At 36.2% G+C, this 25,000-nt stretch overlaps 1 protein-coding gene across 2 annotated transcripts in view; it reads left to right on the top strand.

The window, feature by feature from the left end:
- The window catches only part of LOC136854615 (uncharacterized), a 493,174-nt gene that overhangs the window by 32,162 nt on the left and 436,012 nt on the right, over window positions 1-25,000 (top strand). For both annotated transcript variants that reach the window (XM_067131142.1, XM_067131141.1), the window contains exons 2-4: window positions 5,315-5,418; window positions 6,031-6,153; window positions 22,086-22,239. The gene's annotated coding sequence lies outside the window, so the exon portion shown is untranslated. The remainder of the gene's footprint in view (window positions 1-5,314; window positions 5,419-6,030; window positions 6,154-22,085; window positions 22,240-25,000) is intronic.

Genomic DNA, 25,000 nt, shown 5'->3' with positions numbered 1-25,000 from the left:
CTATTGTGTTGGCTTTGTCTGTCCGCCCTCAGATCTCAAAAACTATTGAGGCTAAAGGGCTGCAAATTGGTATGTTGACCATCCACCCTCCAATCATCAAACATACCAAATTGCAGCCCTCTAGCCTCAGTAGTTTTGATTTTATTTAAGGTTAAAGTTAGCCATAATCGTTCATCTGGCAACGATATAGGACAGGCCACCACCGGCCCGGTGTTAAGGTTTCATGGGCCGCGGTTCATACAGCATTATACCTAGACCATCAAAAGATATCTATTTTTGGTAGCCTTGATTATACGATGTACAGAAAACTCGATTGCGCCGAAGAAACTTCGGAGCATTTTTTACTTGTTGAATTCGATATAATTTCTCATAGGTCTTATAACTGTAGAATATGCGTTGTACATTCTCTCGTAAAGATGTGAAGGACCTAGAGGGTTACTTATGAACTTTTCTGGTGAAAATGTTCCAGATGTTATCACTAAGGTTTCTTGCTCATGTTTGGGTCATCCCATTTTACCAAGATTCAGAAGCAGGCTATACCCTCCTTCTGCGTTCTCTGGTAATATGATCATCCTATTATTGAGACAAATCATCTCCCATGATGCATGCTGCCTGTCGGGGGATGCTTGCTGTACATCTTCCTGCACCATGAGACAAATGTGTATCTTAGCCACTGCTCAGTACGTGTGGTTTTTTGCATTTATATAAAAAGGGAGTGGTTCTACTCGTAAAATGGTAGATGTGGCTATGCAAACACTTCTACACCTGTTCTACTTTAAACCAAATATATATAGGTAAAAAAATCACAAGTATTTGCGAATAAAACAGCTGATAAAACCTGTGAAAAACATCTTTCATGGAACAAATATCATTCAGAAGTAGCATTTGCTCTCTCTCTCTCTCTCTCTCTCTCTCTCTCTCTCACACACACACACACACACACACTCTCCTTCCCCTTCCTCCCTCCCCCTCCCTCTCTCTCCTTTTTATTTTGATAAAACTAGTTAGTTATATAAGGATATTTATTATGACTACTGGGACTGCGATCAAATCAAGGCCATCAGATGAGAACGGGTTAATGAATTATACTGGTCACATCAGAGCATGTTACAAAAGGGCTGCATAAACAGCATATACTTTATTTGGTAAAGTTTTGTGGAGGCAGAGTTTCATGCATTCGGCTCGGGTTCTCTCTCAAGTACGTCGAATACAAAATTAAGGAATGAAAGAATAACACACTTACTTAGCATTCTCCTCTTGTTAACACCATTCTGATTCACTTCACTCGCTTTGAGTTTTTTTTTTTCTGAATTAACTTTTGATCTTTGTAGATCCGTTTGGTTCTTTGCTTCTTTTGCAATTAGATTTTTTTAATTTAAAGTACAAAATTGTTATGTCAATTATTATCTCATCGCTCCACTTTATATCAGTTGAAATTATCTTTCAGAATCAACTGTAACTATACCTCTCTATAAATGGCCACTTATTTCTCTCCATATCTTTTTAACTTATTTTCTTTCCATTAAATTTGTCTTCTTGATTTAAAAAAGTATCCTTTCACTTCACTTTCTTTTAAATAATATCTCTGAATTATCCAGTTTCTCTTTAAGTTACTAACAGAAAAGAACTGACTATAAATTTAATTTATCTCTTTAATTCATAAGTATTTATAGGTATAATTATAGCACTTCCCCTCCTAATTACCTCGAGAATAAGAGAGATTATATGTGTAGATAATTTAGCAAGCCGGGATCATTAGGAGGAATGAATTTCTCTCACCCACACACGCACACACACACACACACACACAATGACGCATACCTAAGCGTACTAACAAACGAGGAGAGAGAGAGAGAGAGAGAGAGAGAGAGAGAGTGAACTGATCTATTGTATCCACCTTTTCTTATGTTTACTTAACTAGGACAGCTTTTACTTAAGAGCACTAAAGGAAATTATTCATATAATTACAGATTAATCGGGTTATTCTAAGTCATATAAAACGAACAGTGTAAAGGAAATTGTTGCCTAAAGTATTTCTTTCCATCCACAAATTTACCCAGTAATTCATCAATATAAGTCAGCCATATCCTTATCTAAAGAAACTCAGTTTTTTTTTAGTTTTTTTTTATTTTAACGGAATGTTTGAAATCATCCTTTATTATTGTGGTCCTGTACGGTTTTTCTTTTACCACTTTCTTTTGGTTTTCTGTAAAAGATAACTATTGAGATGGCTTTGTCTGTCCGTCTGCACTTTCCCCGTCCGCCCTCAGATCTTAAAAACTACGAAGGCTAGAGGACTGCAAATTGGTATGTTGATCATCCGCCCTCCAATCATCAAAGATACCAAATTGCAGCCCTCTAGCATCTGTAGTTTTGATTTTATTTAAGGTTAAATTTAGCCATGTGCCAGACCGTTATAGCTGCCAACAGCACAGGCCACCAGCGAGCCGTGGCAGAAAGTTTCATGGGCAGTGGCTGAGAGTTTCATAAAGCATTCTATGCTGTACAGAAAACTCGACTGCGCCAAAGAAACTTCGGCGCACTTTTTACTTGTTTCGTATTACGACATGTCTGCGTAGCCTTTTGAAATTCTTGGATTACTAGACATTCAAACAAAGGGGATCATTATATTCAGTTACCCCCGATAATCTAAATCCTAAGATACCAGAAGATTCTGTAGGCAATTAAGATAGGTATTTAAAGAGATTTTCCCAACTGTGGAAAGTGGCTTTTCTCTCAGCGATGAATAGTCGAGTACATTAGGATTGAAAAGGTTATCTATATTACACATAAAAGTTTTTTGAAAAGAAAGTTGCTCCACTTTGCTGCTAACAAAGAGAATAACCAAATCTGAAACATCATTCAGGATTTTCAGTTGGGTTATTTTTTTTACGTTTATATACATACATACATATATACATGTATGTATATATAAATGTATATATAAATAAAGATAAAATCCATCTTTATTTATATATTCATGACGTTCCATATTTTCGTGATTCAGTTATACATATGTATATATATATATATATATATATATATATATATATATATATATATATATATATATATATATATAATATAGACATATACTGTACTGTATATGCATGTGATATATCTAAGAAATTTTTATCACACCGTGATTTACATACATTCATGAAGCTACAAATGTCGTTTAAAAACCAATTCACGCTACTTCGGGAATATCCCCGGTGGGGAATTATCACCGAAGGGGAATTTTATAAATGATAAATGGATCGTGGCTCAGTGGTTTGACCGCCGACTGGAGTTGTTGGAAGGTACTGTATCGAGGGATCGAGACCCGGCGGTACCGATCCATTTATCATCACTTATAAAATTCCCCTTCGGTGATAATTCCCCATCGGGGATATTCCCGAAGTAGCGTGAATTGGATATTAAACGACATTTGTAGCTTCATGAAAATTATATATATATGCGTGTGTGTGTATTATATATATATGATCATAATTTCTATCGGATGACTTGTACTTTCGTAAGAAAATAATGTGAACAAAATACTTTTCCAAGACAGGAATTTATAATCGTCTGGAGAATGTGAATATGATTAAACAAAAGGCGTTTTCTTTGCACCACCCTTACATGTAATTACTTTGAGATACTGAAATTGGTCGCTTAAGTGCCTGAAGACATATTATGGCAAATTCGAATCTCATCAAATAAATAGGAGATTTCATTCTAACGTATACAAAAAAGTCTTGAAAAATTTTAGTGAATCATGTCAGTGTTGAATTTTTTAATCATTACCTCAGCAGCTGACGAGAATCGACGCATACACATACACACTATATATATATATATATATATATATATATATATATATATATATATATATATATATATATATATATATATATATATATATATATACGGAACGTTGTCAAAGAGAGAGAGAGAGAGAGAGAGAGAGAGAGAGCATGGTCAGCTCTTGATCTGAGAGTACCTCACGTCAATGTGTGTGTGGGAAAATCTACCTGATCCTATCATTAGGGAACAATGCATCATTTACAATTACGATGGACCTTGAGACTGAGATAACGCAGAGGCAAGATTCCGCGCGGATATCTCCGTACTCCGGCAAACGCACTTATACAAAACAATGGTACAGAATTGGCAAGGTAGTTGGTAAATTTGGTGAACCGTTCATGATCAATTTTGATTCCTCTGATGAGGCTTTTCTTTCATGTGAAGTATAATTACACACACACACACACACACACACACACATATATATATATATATATATATATATATATATATATATATATATATATATATATATATATATATATATATATATGTGTGTGTGTGTGTATGTATGCATGTATATTTGTATGTATTGTTTCTTAGATGATTTTGTAAATGCTTCGTATGATTTAGGGTGTATTTATTTCATCCGTGTTTACTTAATTGCATAATTGTCTAACACAAAAAACACTTAACACCACCCCTTACAGTCAGTGATGTTTCATTCAACCGATAAGTTCCTCATAAAATATGATTATATATATATATATATATATATATATATATATATATATATATATATATATATATATATTAAATGCTTTATTTCTTTATTCGTCTTTGCTATTCATTCCTAGTTTTGCTTACTGCAATCAAGGTGTTTTGCACTCTGACTGTTATTTTGTGTAAACAGTTTCTCATTTTCACATTAATAAAAGTCTATTGCATAAATCTATTACATAAATGTGTCTGACGTTCCAATTAGTGTAACTGATTTTGTCAACCTATCTGAATAATGTTATTGATAAATAATATCCTTAGTATCGCTGTTAAAAATTTAAGCCCTAGAAAGCATCCTTCGCCTGCCAACGCCATCTATCGTTCGACGAATTCCTCTAGGAGTCTAGGGTACTCCGGTATAAAACACATTCAGCTCCATCGTCCTTGGGTGAAACTTAACTTTGTCGTGGAATTAGAGTTCAAGTTCAACTGCCATTCGTTCGCAAGGTGTTGTTGGGTAGTGTCGAGAGTTAGCTCCTAACGTTGTGGACGGTTGTTCGTTGTTGCCATGCGCTTGTTTCTCTGTCGTCGTGGGTAAAATCCTTTCCATGTTATTCAGCCGTTGTATAGTGGTTAAATTGCTATTTTTATTGACATTTGTTTGTTCATTATGTTTAATGAGTTTTTCCTGGTATTTAGAATTTTTTTCTGATTTTGTACCGTTTGCCTTCCCTTTTGACATCAACAAAGTGGCTAGACGTTATAGGTCTAGAAAAATAATTCTATTTACTCCCGTTTCTTTCAGGTTTCCGCGCTTGGATGCCCTAAGCTTAATTTCGATCATGGAGTGAAGAAGACTAGCATCCTCTCAAGAATTGTTGGTAACTATTTTTCCTTCAGAATTAAAGGGTAAGTAACTTACTTTCTTTCAGCATACTCAAACTTAACACACTGCAAGCTTATCCTCCCCCTTCAGGGGCGGAGCCCCTGAAGTGGGGAGGATCTCCTTTTGGCGTACGGTAGACTTGTCTACCGTACGTCAAGAGGGGGGCTTGCTGGGGGGGGTGGTTGCTTTCTTAAACTTCAAACATCAAATTATTATTTGTAAGTTGAACATCAGTTTCTTAAATATTTTGGGAAATGTAACTTTTTGAATTTAGTAAGAGTAATCCAAAGGCAGACACCAGAGGGTCTTCACTGAAACTTAGAGTAGCCCTGTAACATTTTGCGAATTTCCTAACTAACTGATAAGTTATAGCATTTGTTATATAGTCAATTAGTTCATCTTTGACTGTGATATTTCTGCTCCTAATCAATGTCAACCTAAACTTGAGTGCTATGAACTCTTAAAATTTTCCTTAATGCGAATTTGGGCGTGAGCTGCTTGTTTGATTTTTTTTTCTAGTAATTTTATGGAGTCCATGATTTTCTAAGAGTACTGCAAGTTAAATATCCATTATTAAGTACTCGTGCTAATAATTTATATTTTCTCGGCATTGCTAATATATATTTTCTCGGCAGGCTCTGTTGGACTCATCAGCGTTGGCGATCGTGTTCAACAATCCTTTTATCACTTCGTGAGATAACTGTACCAGGACCTCTTTGGAGGGAATCCGCGAAACTGCCTGGAAGTAAATCAGCACTGTAAGGAGCATTTGTTTAAATCTTCAAAGCATGTTTATAACCCTGCTACCATGATTTCAAAGACTAATTTTGGCTTCCAGTAAGTTACTGACTTCGAAAACGTTAGAGCAAAATAAACAGGTTTGACAACAGAAGTTTTTGTACAGCTAGAGCTGTATTGAAGTTGAGGTGGTTTGATAGGAAATGGATGTATGAATGTTATTGAATGTTATCAAACTCTAGTGGAGTATTTCTTTAATTCCTAACTGGATGAAATACTTTAAGGTAAGATTATTTAGAAGACTGGCAATGGTACGATTTAGCGTTCCTGATACGTTACTTTCCCAGTATGGTCTTTCCAAGTCTCTTGAGGGTTCCTAATAATCTCCTTGACGCAAGGTTCACTGGTCTGTCCTGTCTTGTCAAAATTAGTTACCTTGAATATACCAAACTCTAAACTTGCTTGTTGTTTATTGGTAAGTCACTCCTTGTATTTATAAAACACATTGTCAATAAAATTACAGCATTCCAAAAAAAAAAAAAAAAAAAACTCTAAACTACAAATACTTAAACTCACCAGTTGGTAACTGAAGTGGTATTGGCCCATGGCAATGATACGGTGTAGAGAAGGAACTGACTGGATTTGTTTGAAAATAATGGATTCGCCAGTTTTTCTGGTGTTTGCAGCTTTCCGAACGTCACTGATCTGGCAACCAAAATACTGAATGATCACAGTTAAGGCTGTAACATTTTAAAGGGCTGTCATTATGGAATATTGTATTTATCAAGTGTTACAGTTGGCAGCAAGATGTCAGATAATGACATTGAGGCTGAAATAATAGGTACACTGCAGCGAAGAAGCACTTGTCAGTCTCCTACGTAGGTAAATCAAATTAAAGGTGATCTTATGTTAATTGATTTTAAAGCATAACGACCGCATAATTACGAAACTACGTACTCCCTACTTAAGCGTTAACACGATCAACTTATTTTGTATAAGTGTTATACTATGAGGCCATACTGTTAGTACGAAACTTGAGAAGGTTACTTGCAGTAAAGCACACTTAATTATCAGTGATGACAAAAGGGGGGGGGGGGCTATAAACTTTTCATAGCAAATGGGCCTTGCCAGTTTATTGTAAACATATAGTTTTTTTTAACCTTAATATTTATTACCTTGTAACGCTTTCTTTAATGTCTCTTGTTTTTTGAACATTAATAGTCTTAAATAATGCTTTTCAACCTTTTAAAGTTTGAGATGCACCTAAACCATGGTTACACATATGATAACGAGCGAAATTATGGAGGTATCTAATGACGGCAAACGGTTAGACCCTGTCAAAAGCAATCTTGATCACTAATCTTAAAATGTTCAACCATACTATAATTTTGCTGGTGTACATCGATCTGTGATTATTGCAGAAAATACTCGGTCTACGGCTAAAATTGATAAACAGGGACAAAGAAATTGTTCCTTAACTTGTAAAGCATCTTATTAATGTCATTGTGATCATAATTTTCCTGATATTTCTCAAGGTTATCACAAAAAAAATGGATTTAGGTTTAACATGTATTGTGTATTACCTTCCCACTCTGTACTCCATCATGAATTTGTTCCATCGACTCCACTCGGTATTTCATTAGTCAATCAGATGGACTGAGTTGAGAAATTAAGTATATATTAATTTTACAAGACCACTGAGCTGTTTAACAGCTCCCAAAAAAGGTACTGTTAACAACACTACCACAAACTGCTTATTCATAAATTATACTAAGAACATCTCAAGCTCGGTGATCCTTACCCCAAATAGGCACAGTCTCTCTCTCTCTCTCTCTCTCTCTCTCTCTCTCTCTCTCTCTCTCTCTCTCTCTCTCTCTCTTTAATATTAATATACTGTATATATATATATATATATATATATATATATATATATATATATATATATATATTATATATATATCATGACATAAATACCTGATTCACTAGTAAAGTTTTCTTGCAGTCTACTATTAATTTCTACAATAAATAGCTTACCAAAAATGTGATTTTAGTCACTAGTGACAAAAATGAGACGACAGACTTCGAGTACGTCTAACTATTAAATTTATAACAGGGCCTAATAAATAGCATGACCTTGTTCAGGTTTAGCATTTTCCTGTTTCAGAATACAATACAACATACTGTAAATGTAAACTGAGTTACTGACTTCAGCAATACAAAGCCAACGTGAGCTAAAGCACTCAAGGGAGGTTTACTAGAAAGTATGTAATGTCCGAACTGGTCAAAAGATTGTCATCCAAATTTCCACTCGAATGATTTGCATCTGCGCAGAATTAATGTCGAAATATCTTCATTTTATACAGCATAGTTTTACAATAGAAATCATTACTTTGGATTGATTCGTTATTTTTCAGGCGCAGTCGTCACGGAATTACTAATGTTTTCTTACTAGTTAAAGAATTTTAGGATTGAATTGAATTTTAACAACAAACTACCGTTTTCTTTTATGATCTACCTTAGAAGCTTCGTACAAAGCAAAAGCACTGAAGGAGTTCCCAGTGGTTTTGTTCATCGCTTGAAGGGTGACAAACCATATTTATTAAACGTTTGACATCCAGTAATTGAATGTACTTCAAACGCTTACAAGGCCGATGTGAGTCCTTATCAGTATGCATAATTTGTCATCAAAATGGAAAGCATTTTTAAGGATCTCTACCTCACGTAAGTCAATAATATGACAAAGGACTATCAAATTGTTTTCAGTGATTGTCTGTACCACGCATCCGTTCAATAAATTCAACTCTGTGAGATGTTAATGAATCTTGCTTACTCTAAGAAGTGAATCTCGTGAAGTTACTATGTGGCTTTATTTTATTAATAGGGTAACAGAAATTTACCATTCACTAAGGAAATGTAGTCGACTGTAATCTTAGAAGTTTTGTTTTAGTGAAGCGAATGTAATGGGTATACGAAAGCAGTCACAATCGCATTCTCCAGTTCAGGGGGGAAAAGTGTCGAACAAAGTCAGTTTTTTTTTCTATACAGTTAAACAGATTATCATATGAGTCACATAATTCGAGTAATCTATCTAGTTTTAAAATCACCGTAACTTGAGCATCAAGGGCGCCAAAAGTTGAAAGCAATACATTATCAGCAAAATCCTTGACAAATAACGCTACTTCAAAATATTTACGGGATTAACGGTAGACCTTTACCTGTCAAGGACTGCACCAGACTTTTGTTTGAAACTAGTCAACAAATAATACTTGGCAACAGCAATAAAGAAATTATGCAAGGTTTCCTTTGGAGTCTTAAAGAAAAGGGCCAAAATCCCAACAGTGCTTCCCGTAGGGGGCTAATGCCTTCAGTGCACCTCATGCGGTGCACTGTAGGCATTACTCTTGAGATTCTTTATAGCGTCTCTTCGGCCCCTGAGCTGCAAGCCTTGTCATTCCTTTTCTTATACCTCCGTTCATATTCTCATTCTTCCACCTGACTTGCCACCCTCCTAACCATTTTGTCTTGTAATGCGGCTACGAGGATTTCCTCCTGTTCCACCTTACAAGCCTTCTTGCTGTCAGTTTCCAGTTTAGCTATGAACGACTTCATAGTCCCCAACTGTCAGTTTCCCCTTTAGCTATAAACGACTTCACAGTCTCCAGCGCCTGGCCTTTGGCCTAAACTCTACATTCCAATTACAATGCCTAGATAATACTCAGGAACAGTAATAACGAAATTATGCAAGGTTTCATCTAGAATCTGAAAAGAGAGGCTCACATCCCAACAGTGCAAACGGGTTGTCCGGTAGTTAGATTACGCTATATTAAAAGATTTCTATCAAGATACATAAAAACAGGCAAAGACTAATAGCGGCATCCATGTCCATCAATATATCGTCAGCATTATCACGAACTTTTAAAACAGCAAAATATATTGCAGTCATGGACTAAACATTTCCTCACAGGACTTTCTTGACTAGCTTTTCCTTCTGTACTTTTACTTCTTAAATCACTTTTGAGCATAATGACCATTGCCCGGAATATCTACTTCTATTTAACTGCTGTTGATAGGTTATTAGCTGTATATACCTCCCCATCATGGCATTCAATCCTATTATTACCCTTCAAGTGAGCGTGTTTAGAGGATCCAGGCGGTGACTCTTTCCGTCTAATTTTCAGATAGTAAAGACCAGTTAAAAGCGTCTTCAAACTTAGTAAGAAACTAATGTCAGCAAAAATTGTTGATAATCAGCAGGCAGTGAGCGCACAAACACGTTTTTGTTTGACGCTGTAGATTTTGGGTGCAGTTTGTAAAAATAATTTTGGAGTGCGTTCCTGCTGTAATGATACGTATCAACGACGAATATAATCAGCTCCGTAAAATCAGGTAAATCTGTTTCATTTCATAATGAATTCGTGCAGCTGCTCAACTTCTTGATCACAGCAATTTCAGTGGCTCTTTATAAGAAATTAGACAAGGGTGAGACTTTACTAAACATGTGGAAAAACAGCTAAGATATATTAAAGGCACAGTTTCGGAAAGGCCGTGGAAAGGTCAGTGAACATTGCACATGGGCTGATTCCTCTCTCTCTCTCTCTCTCTCTCTCTCTCTCTCTCTCTCTCTCTCTCTCTCATACACAGACATACATACGAACTTTTGTGAGCCATCGTGGAAAAGGTCTGAGAAGGCAAATGCCCTTAAAAAAACTTTTTTTACTCGTAGTGTCATTTAGTCATTTTTCATTGTTGCCAACATTCTTTTCCATGTTCCTGTTGATCTATGACATCACTTCCGTGCATTATTGCCTTTGCTCTTGTTGCCTAATGTGCAGTTATTTGTGAATTGAAATTTATGTGATTTGGGCTGTATACAATCGAAGATTGTTTGAACATATGTAGGCTTCTGTGGGGATTTTGTGATTGTTTCTGCTATTGCAAGACAGTTGAATATTGGTTAACTGTAGATTATCTTTGTTTAGCACAGACTGTTCCACATCAGGTCTTTGTGAAATGTTGAAAAATGGTATGACTTAGGTTACTGTGGCACTACAGTTGTTGCGTAAGAGGGATTCTCAGTTCGTTACAGCTACAAATTGTAATATTGGATTGTGAATTCCCAATCTTCAAATCAAGATTACGAATCAGGAAATGATCAGGATGAATAAGTTTAATCCAGCTTTGACCAGTGAAGGGAAACATGACCGCCCCAATTGTTTATGAAATTTAGGCTTCAAGCCAAGAAATGGGGCATTTTATGCCATTGAACATTTAAGATAGTGAAAAAAAGGGAGTTGGAGTGGTTGAACAGTAAGATAAAAGAGACCTAGAAAATAGAGGCAATGAAGTACACGTCAAGGTGAAACTTGGAGAGAACCCCACAGTTGCACGAAGAAGTAATAGTTAGAGAGGCTGGACAGAAAAATCAAAGAAAGGAATCAAGAATGGAAGTAAAATAAAAGGCTAAAAGTGTGTGCTACTAGCGTCCGAGGGGCCGTTTCAAACACCCGTTATTGATGCCCACAGTGCACCACGTGAGGTGGACTGGTAGCACTACCCCTCTACGTAATAATTGCCTTCATGATGAGTTTAGTTTTAAGTAATATGTTATCAAAAATAAACTTAGAACAGAGGATAAAATAAGTCCCTTTTCTTGAGCTTCAAGTCTTGGTACAATATTAGAAATACACCAAAGCCTTTGACTTTTGCGAAGACTACTGTTCTCATCGTCAGAGAAGATGAAACTGACCCACTTTTTAATAGGAAAATGAAGCTATTCGTTCAAGTTTAAGTTGAAAGAAAATGGCCATTTAAAGACAGACACCAAATCAGATTTAAGTGATTACTGCTTCTTGTTTATTACTTCCACTGGAGTTAGGGGCGTGAGAGAGTGCCAACTTAATTAGAAGATTGACAATGCTATCCACAGCATAACTTCATTTGCGACCACGCTAAAATGGACTGTTTAAGCTTACTGGACTATAGTTACCCCCCTTGCTTACTCATCTTGCCTTTATGTAGCCTATTTTTAGTTGCTTTGGACAGAGATTCTTACCATTTTACCCTCCTGTGTTGGAGAGGCAGGCTTGCCATCACTCAAACAGGGACTTCCTCTTTTTCCCCAAAGAGAGCAAGCTTAATTTTGGTAGTTATACCGGTCTCGGCCTCTTCTTGAAAAAAAAAAAATAGTTAACCCAAAATGCAGTCTGTGCCTAATGAGAAACAATAGTATGGCAAACTGTCAGATCTGACGAGCCTCTGTACAAGGCACGATCAACATAATGAATTATCAGAAATCAACAGTAAACACACGTAATCAGGATACGGGCATGTAGGATTAAGATCCACACGAGTGTTAATTTTCTTGTGGTTAGATTACAAAAATATAAAACTCGCAAGCAATGAAATTACACGTGATTAGGAACTTCCAATAAAAAACTACATTCATTTATACCTCTAAATAAGAAGAGTAATACTACCTTAATCAGCAAGTGCGATAAACTTACAGTGTCATACAATTTTAAATAAAAGAAATACAAAGTTGTATAATCATGTCTGTTATATACGAAAATTATTAGTCGCTTCAGCCTGAGTACCTTATCGGTCAAGCAAGCGAATGGTTTTTTCCTGCTATTCACTAATAAGCACGTGAACTGAATATACTTTTCAATTTAGCCACTTCAGGTTTCAGTTCCTTAAGAATTTCCCTTCGGTCGATTTCAATTGTTTATAAATTAAAGGTATCATATCCTGCTTGGTCCAGGGGCAATATTGCATTAGTAACAGTCAATTTCTGCCGTTGCACTACTGTCTAGTGTCGCTAAAAATCTGTTAAATCTAGACTCTTGATTCTAGTTATCTGCTATTCATTTAAGAAATAAAACCGAGTATTTGTAAGACCATTTTCATTCTAGCTGTTTTACAGCCAAGACAACCTTGACGGGAAGTCCAGACTTGCTCAAGTTACTTTTAGCCATAATGCCTAAATACTGTATGTCAGCTTGGTAACTTGGGTTTTCCTGGTTATAGGCTTGATCGAGACGATTTTCGAAGGTGACCAACAAGATAACTGGCCCGGAATGGGGCAGTGCCGTGAGTGTACCTCACGTGGTTCACTGTAGGAGTCCAGTACAATTAACCCCCGTGGACAATCACCCCCGAGGACAACCACCTCCGAGGAGAACTACCCCCATGGACAGTTACCCCCGAGGACAACAACCTCCAAGGACATTTACCCCCCGTTATTATACGCTGTTTGCAGAAAAGGATAACTTTTAAAATCTACCATGATAGTTTTAGGCGCTAAATCTTGTTTCAATAATTTTAGCTGCTCTAGAAAATTAGTATAAGTTGTTCGGCTTTTATCGGGTAAAAGAACGTAAATTAATGGTACATTTAGCAGTACCTGAATTTAGTATATTTGTGAAAATATCCAGGGAACCGTCTTCAGTGTTCCATCTAGAGACCAGTGCCGCGTTCTACAGAAATAATCCAGGTTTTCATGTGTACCAAAAATCAGAATTCTTATTTCAACAGGGCCAGAGTCGTACAGCAAAAAATTTGACCATCATGTGTTCTTGTACGCTAGTCCGTTAAAACCAATTCTTTTGCGTCTAGACGTAAAGGCCGTAAGTGAGACGAACATTGTCGCTGACGTCTACTGTTACGTTTTAGTGGCGAACTGGAGGCAAATTTGCTCCCGTTTCTTTATACTCATACATGAGAGCGCAGGCCTCAGAAATTATTTGCTGCATAGTTTCTTCTGTATTGATAGCTTGCATTTTTACCTTGTGGATAGTTGTAGCGGCATTAATTTTTGTTTCATGCGGCCCATGGGTGCGATCGTGAAGTCTACCAACAATTCCGTTTCGTTTGGTATCCACTTCCACTTGAGCTTTGCAGGTGGCTTTGTTTCTGCGTTCTTCACACTCAAATGGCACAACGCCATTTGCTATTTCTTTTTGTTTAACATAAATATATCCACCATAAACTAGTCTACCTCTTCATCCTTCGCTTTTTATAAATTCCATAATGCTTAAAGGGCTTATACAGTCTTTTCTCTAATGCCAATGAATTAACTAAGAAAACTTAAATCAATTTCTAAAGAGATAAAAAAAAATGTAAATATTTTCAAGAAATATATTCAAAAGAAATTACAAATATACCTATTGTTAAGTTGTTTAAAATTAAATGCAATCAAAAGCAATTACTAGTGAAACGATTGTTGTTAAAGGTAATATGGCGCTTAGTGACATTTTACGACAAAAAATTATTATTTTATTTATTTGAAAGTTATCCTTTTCTCCAAACAGAATATAATACCGGTAATTGTCCTAATGGGTAATTGTCCTCGGGGTAATTGTCCTGATTCCCCACTGTAGGCATAACTAAAAGACGTTTACAGCGTCCCTCGGACCTTAGCTGCAACCTTATTTTAGCCTTTTATTTTACCTCCGTTCCTTTTTCATTTCTTTAGTCTTGCTGTCCAACTTCTCTGTTTATCACTACTTAGTGCAACAGTGGGGTTCTCTCCCAGTTCCACCTTTAGATCCTTGTCCTTTATTGCCTTTATTTTCTGCCTCTCTTAATTTTGCTGTCCACCCCCTCCAACTCGCTCTTTCCACTATCTTAAGCGCTGAATGGTCGAAAGTACCATAGTGCATGGCTTGACAGCCTAAATATCATGAAAATCAAATAAGTGAAAACGCAATAACTGGTGATCAGTGGTGTTTTGGTGTGTTATTATAATAATAACAGCTTCATTCAAACAAAGTTGAAATATCTTCCTTCAGTTGGAATAAAAAATAGCAGTCAGAAAGTGATTTTCATATTTACACAAAATTTCAAAACAGGTCTCTATAACACTCATGGGATCACTTGATTCTGTGCCAATTTTAGTTTTCTGTAAAAACTATTGAAATGGCTATTTGTCTGTCCGTCCTCACTTTTTCTGTCCGCCCTCAGATCTTCAAAACTACTGAGGCTAGAGGGCTGCAAATTGGTATGTTGATCATCCACCCTCCAATCATCAAACATACCAAATTGTAGCCCTCTAGCCTCGGTAGTTTTTATTTTATGTAATGTTAAAGTTAGCCATGATCGTGCGTCTGGCACCACTATAGGTGCCAAAAACACAGGCCACCACCGGGCCGTGGCTGAAAGTTTCATGGGCCACGGCTGAGAGTTTCATGGGCCATGACTGATAGTTTCATACAGCATTACACGCTGTACAGAAACTTTCTTCGGCGCTTTTTTTACTTGTTTTTTTTTCCACCACTAAGCTGTAGAATTCCATTCTTGCTGATTTCTTTTATTTCTAAAAGCTTCTCGCTCATAAGAGGCGGTTTATCGTCTTTCCTGTGATTCGACCATGTGGAGTTCCCTTAAAAAATCAACGTTCTTATTCATTTAAGTCTTATTTATTTACAAACTCTTGGTTGTCCGATATACATACATACATACATACATACATACATATATATATATATATATATATATATATATATATATATATATATATATATATATATATATATTTATATACATGTTATATATATATATATATATATATATATATATATATATATATATATATATATATATATATATATACAGACACACAAACACACACACACACGCTCATAGGATACCTGAAACAAAATTTCCTCTTTGCAAGATACCTCTGCCTGACGGTCCCTCTCGCCTGCATTCCCACTGAAATTACCAAACAAACATCCATTAGTCTTTGCAAGATACCTTCCACTCAACAATATCCCCGGAACGTTAATCCTGACGAACATTTATAATCCTCCATTAATCTCCCGTGATAAATCCCTTTACCCTGTATTTAACCTGACGATGCTTAATCCGGAACGAATCTGGTTCTTAATTGATGATTTTTGAAGCTTCATCCTGATTCTTAATTGATGATTCTTGAAGCTCCATCCTGGTATGAAGGATCTGTACAGCCGTAAGAATCTCCCCCGTTTCGGTGCCTTGTTTGCATTAATGCGATAAACTTCGTTTCATTTCGTAAGGGAATGGAAAAACATGATAAATAATAGTAATAACAATAATTCAAATTGTTATACCTTATCATTTCATCATCATTAGCATTTTTCCGGAGAGGGATAGAGCTTAGAGAAGTGGCTTTGGATTCAACTATTCTCTGTTCAACACATGATCAAAGAAATGAAGAGCCTAAGTCAATATTTTTAAACACACGTAATCCAGATATGAATATGTACATATAATGTTCCGCACAAAAGTAAATTTACCCATGATTAATATAAAAAAAAACATAAACTTCCATGTAACGAAATTATACAGGATTTGAAAACTATAACAAAAAACTGCTCGAATATACTTACGAAAATACTATATTATCTAAAATAATAAGTAAAACGAATCCACAGTATTATTCGTTTTTAGTAAAAGAAGTCTAAAGTTGTACAATTTTTGCAGACATATATGAAAATTATTATTAATTTCAGCCTGAGACCTCTGTTATCGAACAAGTGACTGGTTTTTGGTCCCTTGCATTAAACACGCACTAATTCTACCCGTAAGTTTAGGCACCTTAGGTTTCAGTTACTTCGAAATTTCGCTCCAGCCGATGCCATTTGTCTACAAGTAAAATGTATTCTATCCCTCCCGGTCCAGGCAGTAGTTTGAGGCAAGATTGCATTAGTGACAGGTCATTTTCAATCTGTTGTTGCTAAGAACCTGTTGACTTGAGTCTAGACGTTTGAGTCTAGACAGCTTGTATTCATTTAAGAAACAACTAAACATTTGTGAGGCCATTTTCAATCTAGCTGGCTACAGCCAAGACAACCTTGACGGGAAGCCTAAACTTGCTCAAGTTAATTTTAGTTCTGCCACTGACTTACTTAGCGACGATGCCTGAATATATCAATTTGGTAACTTGGAAGTTCATAGTTACAGACTTGATCGCCAAGACTTTTGAAGGTGACCAACAAGATAACTGCTCCGCAGTGGGGTATAGTCGTCAGTGCACCTGACGTGATGCACTGTAGGCATTGCTAAAAGGCTTTTACAGCGTCCCTTCAGCCCCTATAGCTGCACCCTATTTTTAGCCTTTTATATTACCTCCATTCCTGCTTCCTTTCTTCAGCCTTGCTGTCCAACCTCTCTGTCTATTTCTGCTTAGTACAACAGTGGGGTTTTCTCCAGTTCCACCTTTAGATCATTGTACATCGTTGCCTTTATTTTTTGCCTCCCTTTATCTTGCTATCCACCCCCTCCAACTCCCTCTTTCCACTATCTCAAGCGCTGAATGGTCGAAAGTGCCACAGTACTTGGCTTGACAGTCTAAATATCATAAAATCAAATCAATGAAAACGCGATGACCGGTGATCAGTGGTGTTTCGGTGTGTTGTTATAATTATAAAATAGTTTCATTCAAGCAAATCTGAAATATCTTCCTTCAGTTAGAATAAAAAATAGCAATCAGAAAATGACTTTCATAATTACATAAAATTTCAAAACAGGTTTCTTTAATACTCATGGAATCACTTGATTCGGTGCCAATTTTAGTTTTCTGTAGAAGAAAACTCTTGAGATGGCTATTTGTCTGTCCGTCCTCACTTTTTTTGTCCGCCCTCAGATCTTCAAAACTACTGAGGCTAGAGGGCTGCAAATTGGTATGTTGATCATCCACCCTCCAGTCATCAAACATACCAAATTGCAGCCCTCTAGCCTCAGTAGTTTTTATTTTATGTAATGTTAAAGTTAGCCATGATCGTATGTCTGGCATCGCTATAGGGCTGAAAGGTTCATGGGCCGCAGCTGAGAGTTCCAAGGGCCACGGCTGAGTGTTTCGTATAGCATTATATGCTGCACAGAAAACTCGATTGCGCCGAAGAAACTTCGGCGCGTTTTTTACTTGTTTTTCTCTCCACCACTAAGTGGTAGAATTTCATTCCTGCTTATTTCTTTTATTTCTATAAGCTTCTCCCTCATAAGAGGCGGTTCATCGCCTTTTCTGTGATTTGACCATATGGATTTCCCTTAAAAAATCAACGTTCTTATTCATTTAAGTCTTATTTATTTACAAACTCTTGGTGTCCGTTGTGTCGGCGTTCCAAAATACAAAACTAACTTATACATACATTCACACAAATACACATGCATACACAAATATATATATGTACATATATATGTATATATATATGTATATATATACACAAACATACAAATCGTAAGATATCCGAAACAAAATTCCCTCTTTGCAAGATACCTCTGCTTGGCGGTTCGTCTCGTCTGCTTTCCCATTGAAATTACCAAACAAACATCCATTAGTCTTTGCAAGATACCTTCAACCCAACAATATCCCCGGAACGTTAATCCTGATGAACATTTATAATCCTCCATTAATCTCCCTTGATAAATCCTTTACCCTGCATTTAACCTGACGATGCTCATTCCGGAACGAATCTGGTTCTTAATTGATGATTCTTGAGGCTTTATCCTGATTCTTTATTGGTGATTCTTGAAGCTTCATCCTGATTCTTAATTATGGGTTCTTGAAGCTTCATCATGATTCTTAATTGGTGATTCTTGAGCTTCATCCTGATTCTTAATTGATTATTCTTGAAGCTTCATCCTTGTTCTGAAGGATATGTACGGCCGTAAGAATCTCCCCCGTTTCGACGCCTTGTTTGCATTAATGTGGCAACCTGCGTTTCATTTTCGCAAGGGAATGGAAAAACATGATAAATAATAGTAATAACAGTAATCAAAATTATCATACATTTTCATTTTATCGCCATTATCATTATCCCGAAGGGGAATAGTGCTATCAGTGCATCTCATGCGGTGCGCTGTAGGCATTACTTGGGTTCTTTGCAGCGTGCCTTCAAGACCCCCAGCTGCAACCCCTTTCATTCCTTCTACTGTGCCTCCGCTCGTATTATCTTTCTTCCGTCTTACTTTCCACCCTCTCCTAACAGTTGTTTCATAGTGCAACTGCGAGGTTTTCATCCCGTTGCACCTTAGAAATCTCCTTCACTCTCAGTTTCACCTTTCACCGCTGAATGACCTCATAGGTCCCAGCTCTTTGACCTAAATTTTATATCCCACTTCCAATCATTATCATTATTATTAATTTATATAATGTATGATCGTAGTGAGCGTTCCAGCTTGATTATCTTGTTTTGTTTTTCACATGGCAAAGTTCGGTGATAATATATAATATGTGTTTACGAGTTTATCATATAAATATTGCTTGCCTTTATATGACAAACAGTCTTTGCTAAGTTCATAAGGTTGTTTATAGAATCATTCCAGAATTTATGTAAAAAAGTATTAATTTTTTTCCACAAGATTTATAGAAAATTCATGAAATCTGGGAAATTTTTGCTCATTAGATATTAAAACTGTTTTACATGAGATAAAACTATTTTTCCGTTAAAGAGAAAAAATGTTACATCAAAGAGTCCGGTTAATGAGAGTCGAAAATTTTTTCAGAGAGGGGAGTTTATTCAACAAACTCCAAACCATTGTTCAAGAAAATGAGAGACACTGATGAGGGAAAAACTTAATAAGAGAGAAATTGTTGTAGATAAAAAAAAATAGATACAAAAAAAAAAATAATCAAATATTGGAAAGCTAGCTCAAGAAACATGTTCAAGAATGTTTAATTTTTTCGTCCCTGAAACTCTGTGGAAAACAAAGCGGCGGTTAATAAATCTTCATTTTGCTATAATTAAAGATTAACCTTTGGCGCTCAGTCATCGTCAACAAGTAGATTAATGAGCGCGCTTAACGATGAAAGCACACGCAACCTTCGCTAAAGCTAGTCCCTAATTATAGCAACTTGTTTGCACTGCAAACAGCGTGTGCCCTCTCTAATGATATACTCGTATATACTGTATATGTCTGTGACTGCAAAGCATGGCAAACCTAAGGGATGGTCTTTTCATTATTTCTAATTTTTTTTTTTTTCAACTTGCAGCCTTTACTTTTTACTAGAGAAGCTTGTGGCAGTGTCCTCTATTTTTCATGCGTTTATGTATGTATGTATATGTATATATATATATATATATATATATATATATATATATATATATATATATATATATATATATATATATATATATATATATATATATATATATATATATATATATATATATATATATATATATATATATATATATATATATATATATATATATATATATATATATATATATGTATATGTATGTATGTATATACACACATACTTGACTATTTTTACCGCATAGTCGGTACGAGAAACCCTGGTAATGTAACGTCAGATAATCTAAAATCAATCAATCTAACCACACTCGTAAAAGTAGGTCAGCTCCAAATAGTATTTTTTTGGGGGGGATAAACTGAAGCTCACGAACCTGACCAAAATGGGCAGTATATAGTGTCTGTGAAAAATCGAATTTGAATTTTTTGATGATGATTATTTAAAAAAAAAACATTTTTCTTACAATCCAATATTTCTCTCTGAGTGTTTCTACATAGATTTAGTTCCAGTTATTAGTGATTCCTTATAATATTTTTATAGATTATCTGGTTACTGCTAACAACTTATCGCTGGATAGCTGTCTGTTAAGAAAAGTCATCACGCCAGGTCACGATTTAACCTTCTTAAAACATATTCAGTATCCTATATATATTTTCGTTTCTCATTAATATTGATTGAATGCTTTCCTTCGATTATAAAGAACAAGTTTTCTGTATATTATTACTATTAATATTGTTGTATAAAATGCGGCGGTCGTGAAATGCCAAACAAGTTGATTAATATCGAAAGAATTAATGTTTTTTTTTTTATGGAATATTAACATTGAACTTTTCTGGACAAGACTTTCACGAAGGTTGGAATGGACGGATACAAACGTGCTTTTTTTTTCTCAGTATTTTTAGCGACGTAAATCTTCATTTTTTGCAGGAAAAAATACTTCCCAGCAATCAGTGGGAGAGACACATCACTTAGACTTTAGGAATTTTGGGATTAATCCTATATTCTTTTTTGTCACTCCTTCCGTGATTTAATATCAACGAAACTTCTTTGATAGCAGCTTATTCATCGTATAAAGTACTTATATCTCAAATATAGTCATCTAAATTACATACAGATTATTCGAATGAGTTATGGTTGATTGGGTTATGGTTGAATGAGTTATGTATGGAAATTAGGTTATAAAGCCAAGCACTGCGGAACTTTTAGCCATCCAGCGATTAAGACAGTGAAAAGAGGGAGTTGGAGTGGTTGGACAGCGAGATAAAGAGACCTAAAAAAAAAATAACTGAGATGAAATACAAGAATCTAAAGGAGTAACCGGGAGGTAACCCCGCAGCTGCACACGGAAGAAATAGTTAGAGAGGCTGGATAGCAAGACTAAAGTGAAAAAGCGAGAATGGAGTTAAAGTAAAAGGCTAAAACGTGGGCGCAGCAAGGTCGCGAAGGGACACTGCTAACGCCCTTAGTAATGATTGCAGTGCGCCACATGAGGTGCACTGATGGCACCAACCCGGTACGGGGTGTTCGAATGGGTTAACATCTTCCACAAAGGAATGAATGGCCCCATCGAGCAATACAGTTCATGGTGTGCATGGAACTTCGGCACCTCAGCAAAATCGAATTGTTGTTATTTTCTACCAAACAAATAAAGAATTTGTTGGACCCTCTTAGACAAAAATAAAGATATGTTGGTAATAACCATGATATTTCATGTGATATTCAAAAAAACATTTCACACCAAAATCTTCATAATATTCGTAAATTTATCACACATAGATATAACAACTGCATACATTGGTTCCTTTTTTTATGACAAAGGTCCCACCAAATTCAGAAGCTTTCATAATGAAATATCAAATCACATCAAAAGCAATTTGGGACTCTTCGGAAATTTAATGTTGGTGAGAAAATTTACATTATGAAAATATTTTCCAGATACATTTGCACCTGCCTTGCAAGACCTCCAAAAGTACTTGCACTGTACCCAAGCATCTGTCAATTGGTCATTACATAATTAAGGCTTACAATCCCAGTCCCCAGTTGCCCGATGCGAGAGATGGAAGTACCTTGAGAAGGCTTCAAGTCCCAGGTAAGGCTGTCAGCTGTGGCCTTGATGCTTATACAGCATGAATTTTATGTTTATTTGAATCGTGTTCTTTTAATGTGTACTAAATGTCACTTATGTAGCTGAATAACCTTTTGCATGTTCACGTTGTAAAGACAAACAAAATTTAATCTTCACCGTCCACTCTATGAAGGATACGCTTACGTAGCCTTCCCACTAAGGTACGTTTCTTTTTTTATCTTTTTAAAAGGGAAAGAGAATTCCTCAGGTAAGTCACCTTGGAATGAAGTACCATTGTTTCTTCATCACGTAAACTCCTTTAAATATTCTAAATAACGTTTAAGAAGACAGAAAGGAATAAGGAGTAAAAGTTTACTTTCCTCCTTGAGAAAATCGCCTTCAGTTGACGAGAAGAATTAGGCTATAAAACACAAATACACACATACTTATATATATATATATATATATATATATATATATATATATATATATATATATATATATATATATATGTGTGTGTGTGTGTGTGTGTGTTTGTATGTGTGTGTGCGCTAGTGCGAGTGTGTGTCTGTATGTATGGATATATATATATATATATATATATATATATATATATATATATATATATATATATATATATATATATATAGATAGATAGATAGATAGATAGATAGAGATATTATATATATGTATATATGTATGTATGTATGTATGTATATATACATATGTGTATGTATATATGTGTGTATTTGTACACAATTTGACCAACTATGTTTTTTTCTTTTAACTCCGAAATCCGCTCTTCGCTGCTTTCCGAAAAATCTTCCTGATATTCTGATCTTACCTGTCCTAAAGGTCAGTTTCCTGAGAGAGAGAGAGAGAGAGAGAGAGAGAGAGAGAGAGAGAGAGAGAGACTTCCTCAAGTCGTTCTTTCAATAACAAGATCTCTTATATAGCTGTTGTTCTGATCGGAGAGGTTAAGTAACACCGGTTCTGACCGACACTTTGAGAGATGACCATATCTCAGTGCCAGTCAGGGGGAGATGTCTCTCGATTAGCGAAGTTGAGCAATATCGAATCTAGATAGTACTTGCGTTGGTAACACACTGCATGCCAAATACAACCACATGTGGCTGAAATGGCAGTGAAACTTACTACAGACCACGGGAGTCTGAAGCCAGCAACAACGGGTCACGGTGAGTCCCAAGGTGCGTAGAATGTGAGTTATCAAAACCGAGACCGTAAGATTTGTTTCATTTTCCGACTTGAAGGGGACACAAAAAAATAAACTCGAAATATATTACTTCAATAATTTGTTATGTTGGTGCTATCCTCACCTTTGGTGAGATAGGGTAAAACTAGTTAACCTGACTGAGTGAGAAGGGGAAAGTTTGTTAAGAATTAAGAGAAGATAGAGAGGAATCAAAGTACAGTAAGTGGGTCAGAATAATAGTAGTAGTAGTAGTAGTAGTAGTAGTAGTAGTAGTAGCAGTAGTAGTAGTAGTAAAAGGAAAAAGAGCAGTTCATTCAAGTTCAAGTTCATTATGTGAAGAAAAAGAGCTGAATTTTCAGATGACGAAAGACTTCTGTGTGTGTGTGAGAGAGAGAGAGAGAGAGAGAGAGAAAATGGGGAAGTAGGAGGGTAGACCACTCACATCATCATTATCGTACAGCTTTTCTCTTCCCGGGGTTAGACGTGCAGTGAGTTCTCTCCACTCTCCTCTGCCATCTGCTCTTTTTCCCTGAACTCTTATCATGTATGGGTCTTTGCCATCTATCCCACGTTTTTCATGTTTTCCTGGGTTCCCTACAAGTCTTCGTCTCTCTGCGTCCATATTTATTGTTTTTCTGACAAAGTGTTCCTCATCCCTCCCTACAAGTCTTCGTCTCTCTGCGTCCATATTTATTGTTTTTCTGACAAAGTGTTCCTCATCCCTCCCTACAAGTCTTCGTCTCTCTGCGTCCATATTTATTGTTTTTCTGACGAAGTGTTCCTCATCCCCTCCTACAAGTCCGTCTCTCTGCGTCCATATTTATTGTTTTTCAAGTCATCCCTCCCTACAAGTCTTCGTCTCTCAGCGTCCATATTTATTGTTTTTCTGACAGTGTTCCTCATCCCTCCCTACAAGTCTTCGTCTCTCTGCGTCCATATTTATTGTTTTTCTGACAACGTGTTCCTCATCCCTCCCTACAAGTCTTCGTCTCTCTGCGTCCATATTTATTGTTTTTCTGACAGTGTTCCTCCCTATCCCTCCAGCGTCCATATTTATTGTTGTGCTACAAGTCTTACAAGTCTCTCTGCGTCCATATTTATTGTTGTGCTGACAGTGTTTTTCCCTACAACAACGTGTTCCCGTCCATACTTATTGTTTTCCCTTCTCATCAAATGCTAGTCTATTTTTTCTGCCGCTGGAAACCATAATCTCTCCGCCACTTCCTTAATCTCCTTACACATCTGTGGCCGTGAATCCTGACATTCAATAGTCACGCCTTTTTAAATTCCTCTCCGTTTTCTTTTCCCGTGGCCATTTTTCCACTGCGTAAAGTAGTGCAGGCCTTGTGTTATTTACCAATAGTTTAATTATGTCTGTTTCCACTTCATCCTGGACGAGCGTTTTTTACTGCCCAATCAGTGTTTACTTCACTGTCAAGTGTGTCACCAAGGTAACAGCAGTACTGTTATAACCTAAGCCTATACCATCTACCACAACATGGCTCTTGACTTGCCCTCCTTTCCCGGTATGGTCTCTGGACCTAGCCAATATATTACCGGTATTGAAAGTCT

The sequence above is a fragment of the Macrobrachium rosenbergii genome, chromosome 29, assembly GCF_040412425.1.
Source record: "Macrobrachium rosenbergii isolate ZJJX-2024 chromosome 29, ASM4041242v1, whole genome shotgun sequence".
NCBI lineage: Eukaryota > Metazoa > Arthropoda > Malacostraca > Decapoda > Palaemonidae > Macrobrachium > Macrobrachium rosenbergii.
Note: the sequence above shows the minus strand (reverse complement) of the source record. Positions and strands in the feature narration are given on the sequence as shown.